Source organism: Myotis davidii, unplaced genomic scaffold, assembly GCF_000327345.1.
Source record: "Myotis davidii unplaced genomic scaffold, ASM32734v1 scaffold960, whole genome shotgun sequence".
Classification (NCBI taxonomy): domain Eukaryota; kingdom Metazoa; phylum Chordata; class Mammalia; order Chiroptera; family Vespertilionidae; genus Myotis; species Myotis davidii.
In genome coordinates, this window is record NW_006293003.1 from 3,081,901 (window position 1) to 3,087,027 (window position 5,127).

Here is a 5,127-nt window from a genome sequence, read left to right on the forward strand (position 1 = left end):
GTGCCCGCAACCAAGGTACATGCCCTTGACCGGAATCGAACCTGGGACCTTTCAGTCCACAGGCCGACGCTCTATCCACTGAGCCAAACCGGTTTCGGCCACTTTTTTCTTATATGACCAAAATTATTTCAATTATTTTAGTATTAAAAATATTCTGGCATTTCTAGGATAAAATCTACCTAATCATGTTAATTGAATTTAACTTACTGATAATTTTATGGGGAATTCTGGCATTGATTTCCTTATGTGAGTTGATGTTTTTTGAGTGTTATTTTGGTACCATTTTGATAGATTTTATAATAAATATTTGCTTTATAAAATGAAATAAATTTTAATATCTTTATGCATTCAGAAAGGGAATTATATGTCCTTCAACTTTTTCAAGAGTTTGCCCATATAATCTCTAGGGCTGAGCCTTTCTTTATTTCTTCTCTGGATTAGATCCACTTAGTTGTTTGTTTATTTTTTACTTCTGCCTTATTCAATTTGGGTGATATATATTTTTCCAGAAAAAAAAATGGCCCTGGCTGGTTTGACTCACTGGAGAGAGTGTCAGCCTGGGGACTGAGGGGTCCCAGGTTCGATTCCGGTCAAGGGCATGTACCTTGGTTGCAGTCACATCCCCAGTAGGGGGTGTGCAGGAGGCAGCTGGTTGATGCTTCTCTCTCATCATGTTTCTAACTCTCTATCTCTCTCCCTTCCTTTCTGTAAAAAACCAATAAAATATATATTAAAAAAATGTTTTAGCATATTGTTAACTACACATAGTATTTTCATATAAAAAATAAAAACCCAAAGTTCTCCATTTCTGGTATGCCTTTCTCCTTTGTAATTTTATTTATTTTACAATATATTTTTATTGATTTCAGAGAGGAAGGGAGAGGGAGAGGAAGAAACATCAATGATGAGAATCATTGATTGGCTGCCTCCAGCACACCCCACACTGGGGAAGAAAAAAAAAAAGAAAGAAAAAGAACATCATGGGGATCAGAAGAGGGGGAAATAGAATTGGCCAGGGAGAGGGTCTTACTTTGGGCAGCAACTGCATGACGCAAGCCCTCGCCAGATTTCCGTTCATCTCAGGAAGAGGATGGGAATCCACGCCTGCTGATCCACTGCCTGGGGAAAACCGCGAAGGTTGTTCCTCCTTTGTGCTGTGTGTTCATCATAGGTGGGCAGGGAGCTACTGTCATCAAAGGAACGGGAGCTGACGATCAACCACCCATCTTGCACGTTGCTGGTCCCTGTGCCAGAGGGAAGAGAGCTCTGGAGGGTCTCTCACAGGAGGTTCTGGCTTGGGTGTGACTTTCTTTTATAATTCATTGACCAGAATCAGTCACACACCACCACCTGGGGGCTAGCGAGTGCACCCCGCCCCGGTGCCTGGGAGGTGGAGAATTGGAACAGCGCTAATTGCCCCAGAACAGTTTACTCCAGGTGAGCTTTAGTTGGAGAAATCATAAACATGTCATGCTGGAAAGAACCTGACACAAGCCAGCGCCTGCTCAAGGCCACAGGGAACAGGGAGCAGGTGCCGGAGCCAGGCCTCCCGTGTCCCAGCAGCCTGGATCCTGAGGTTTCTCCTTGGGAAGGTGAGGAACTCTGCAGGCTGTCCTGGAGTCAGGCCTTTGTTAACTCCCCCTCCTCCACCAAGTCTTAACTGTGTCCTTGGCTGTCGCCAGTCCTCCCATAATGTCCACGAGATTCAAATTTTTCTTCCCAGGGGTCACCTCTGCTGAAACATCCGGATGCAGACGCCTCTGTGGTACCACTTTGGGGACCGTCTCCCAGCCCCATCCTGGCCACGTGGGGAACTAGGGGAGCATAAACATCCTGCATACTCTGCCTCCTTCTCATCAGAGCTCATTACCTAGTCCTCCATGCTCCCATGGCTCTGGGGTTCTTTCTGTAATAGCACTCTGATATAAAAGGACACTTGTGACACCCGAGCTACCCGAGCAGTTAGGTCCTCGCCTCAGGGACCTGTCCCAGAATCCCCAACAGCCCGTCTGCACAGCCATCCGTGGTCTGAACTCCGCAGGGCTCCCAGGAAAGGGCCAGAGGACTTGGAGCTCACGGGGGACATATGGATCTGCCATGAAAAGCTTCCGGCAACCCTAGTCTCAATCTAGCCTCTCAGAAGGGTTCGTCAGGTTTTTTGCTTAGAAAATGCAAGAATCAATCAATCCTCCAATTACTGGCAAGCCAGGACGGACTTAGGAGCCGAGCCGGGGAAACCTGAATGGCAGCTGCATTTCAATTGTGACTAAACTCACAAGGAAGAGGAACTAAGGAGTTACTGAAAAGGATGTAGAACAATGGTTCTCAAACTGGTGCAAGAATCACCTCTGGTTCTTAACCTTATGGTACAAAGAACACGTGCAGCCATTTTAAAAAGGTAGACCTAGAGCAGCGGTTCTCAACCTTCCTAATGCCTGACCCTTTAATACAGCTCCTCATGTTGTGGTGACCCCCAATTTCATTGTTACACATTGAACATAATTAAAGCATAGTGATTAATCACAAAAACAACATGTAATTATATATGTGTTTTCCGAAGGTCTTAGGCGACCCCTGTGAAAGGGTCGTTCGACCCCCAAAGGGGTCGTGACCCACAGGTTGAGAATCGCTGACCTATGGTTTAGGTGGACAAAAGCAACACTCTAAGGACATTCACAGGTTATATGTGTTACCATGTAGGTAAAAAAAAAAGTTTGGGTGAGTTTTGTGCTCACCCATATTTGGAAGGATATACAAGACACTGGAAAATGGTTGTCTTCTGAGAGAAACTGGGAAACTGGGGAGTGAAAGCCACTTTTGCATCTTTTGAACTGTGTGCCATTTGTAGTACGTACCTATTTTATTTTATAAATATATTTTTATTGATTTCAGAGAGGGAGAGGAACATCAGTGAATCATGGATCGGCTGCCTCCTGCATGCCCCTACCGGGGATCGAGCCTGCAACCCAGGCAAGTGCCCTTGACCAAAATCGAACCCGGGACCCTTCAGTCCACAGGCTGACATTCTGTCCACTGAGCCAAACCAGCCAGGGTTGTAGTACCTATTTTAAAAATCAATTACCAAATGCAATGTGGTGCCCTAAAACGGAAACAGGGCTTTGGTGGGAAACTGGTGAATCAGAATAGCCTGTAGTTGATGTACCAAGATGAATCCTTGTGTTAGCAAACGTACCAAATGCAGCTTGGGTGGTGGTGGTTTCCTGGTTCATAATTCCGTCCTCCCCACGTCTCTCACCCTTAGAACGTGCTCAGAAAATTCCCAAACTCTGGTGTTTTCTTCCTGTTCCCCGGGCCTGGATGTGCCTCTCTCTCGTGTACTCATTCTTTAAGGCCAGGGTCACCCTTCACTTGCTCTAAATGCTCCCTGGCTCTCCCCCAGTCCCCTAAAAACACGGCATCTAGATGGTGAGTTTCTATCATCTCACGTTCATCCCCGGCCCCGAGGAGGCACTCTGATGAAGGTCAGAGAGCAGGAAAGCTTGTAGGGATTAACCCCTGGGGAAGGGAGAAGCAGGACTGTGATGAGGGCCTAACAAATGCCTCAGCGGACCCACAGGGAGCTCTGAAGCCGAGATGCCCTTCAAAGTTGCCCCAAGTAGCAGTGAGGGGAATGGCCTTGAACCCCAGCCCACTTAGCCCTGGAGATGGGCACCTGTGAAAGGGGGCGCGACCTGGGCTAAGGCAGCTCTTAAGCTGAGACATGTTTTCAGAGAGGACCAGCTGGGGGACATGGGCAGCAGTACTTCCAGCATGCCCTTCCCTTCTGAAGGGGGTGGGCCCCCATCTCACCACTTATTCCCCCATTGCAAGGACTAGTGAACGTCCTCTGGCATCTGAAGGCAGGAGCCTGGACCACACACAGCATGAGATGCCCTTCCCCTCACTCCCAGCGCAGCATGCAGATAAAGCTTCCCTGGTTAGAGGTTACTGCGAGCATCAAAAACCACTTTTCCAGTTGGCAACGAGGACGAGGAAGATTTCACTCTAAAAGAAGGTCTTTTGTCTTTTCAAGCAAATGATACTTTTATTAACATGGTAACTTTTTTAAACACGTGGTAGGGCTGTGACCTCAAATACTTGTCAGGTCTGCTACTCCAATGACCTAGCTGGACAACTATGAACCTCAGACACCCAGTCCCTGTCGGGTTGAGGGTCCGATGCAGACAGTCCTTGCTTTCCTTCCCCAGCCCCTCGAAGGCAAAGCTCTCTTTCATTGTATCCCCTGAAACGCATCAGGGCCTTACGTCAGCTTGTACAGAATGCCGGGATCTCGTCCCCACCTAGGTTCCACGTCCCATAAAGCTGAGTTAGGTTGTCCACACAAACTGACCAGACAGGTTACATCGGATAGTGTGCCACATAAAATTTAAATTTTGAACAAAATACATCTCTCCTCCTTTGGTCTCACACAGAAAGAAATTCAAGTCCCAAAATACAGGCAATGCCATCTTCCACCTTCGGATTCACCAGTCCCAGCCAGATCAGCCCCGTCGGGGCCGGTGGAAGTCCGGTCCCTTCCTCAGCGTCTTCAGCTGCTGCTGCATGGAGTCCTCTCCCCGCAGCCAGCAGCCCTCGGTCCTGCAGAGCTGGAGACCGCCAACTCCGGGTCTGGCGTCCCACACAGACCCCAAGTCCCAGGGAGCTATCGGGTCGCACAAGGAAAGAGCAAACAAAGCACCTCCAAACTCAGAAATAACCAAAGCCCAGGACCAACGCGACTGCTGCAGGAGCTCACAATCTAGGCCCACTTCCGTGTCGTGTCGGAGCATTTCCCAGCGCAAAGTTACCTCCCCAAACAAAGACACCGCACAGGCAAAACTCATATTGAGGTCATCCACCGCAGACCACAGCAGAAACGTAGTGTAAGTGAGGACAGAGTGCAGACGGAGGAAAGGGGGGGGACAAAAGGCTCTCTGGTTTCAGCTTCTCCAGGGCGTCGGCCAATCTCCGCCAGTCGACCGGAATCCACTGGCTGGAGACCTGAAGTGCAAAGGCGAGAAGCCCACCGTTAGCAGGTGAAATCTACGGGAAAAACGGCCCCAACCCCTCCCCCGCGCAGATGGACAGCCCCGCGGGGCGCCCCTCCCCGGAAGCCACCTGCCTCGG

General features: G+C 49.0%; 1 protein-coding gene across 1 annotated transcript in view; it reads right to left on the minus strand.

The window, feature by feature from the left end:
- The window catches only part of MRFAP1 (Morf4 family associated protein 1), a 25,034-nt gene that overhangs the window by 19,208 nt on the left and 699 nt on the right, over positions 1 to 5,127 (minus strand). The gene's annotated exons all lie outside the window — the stretch shown is intronic.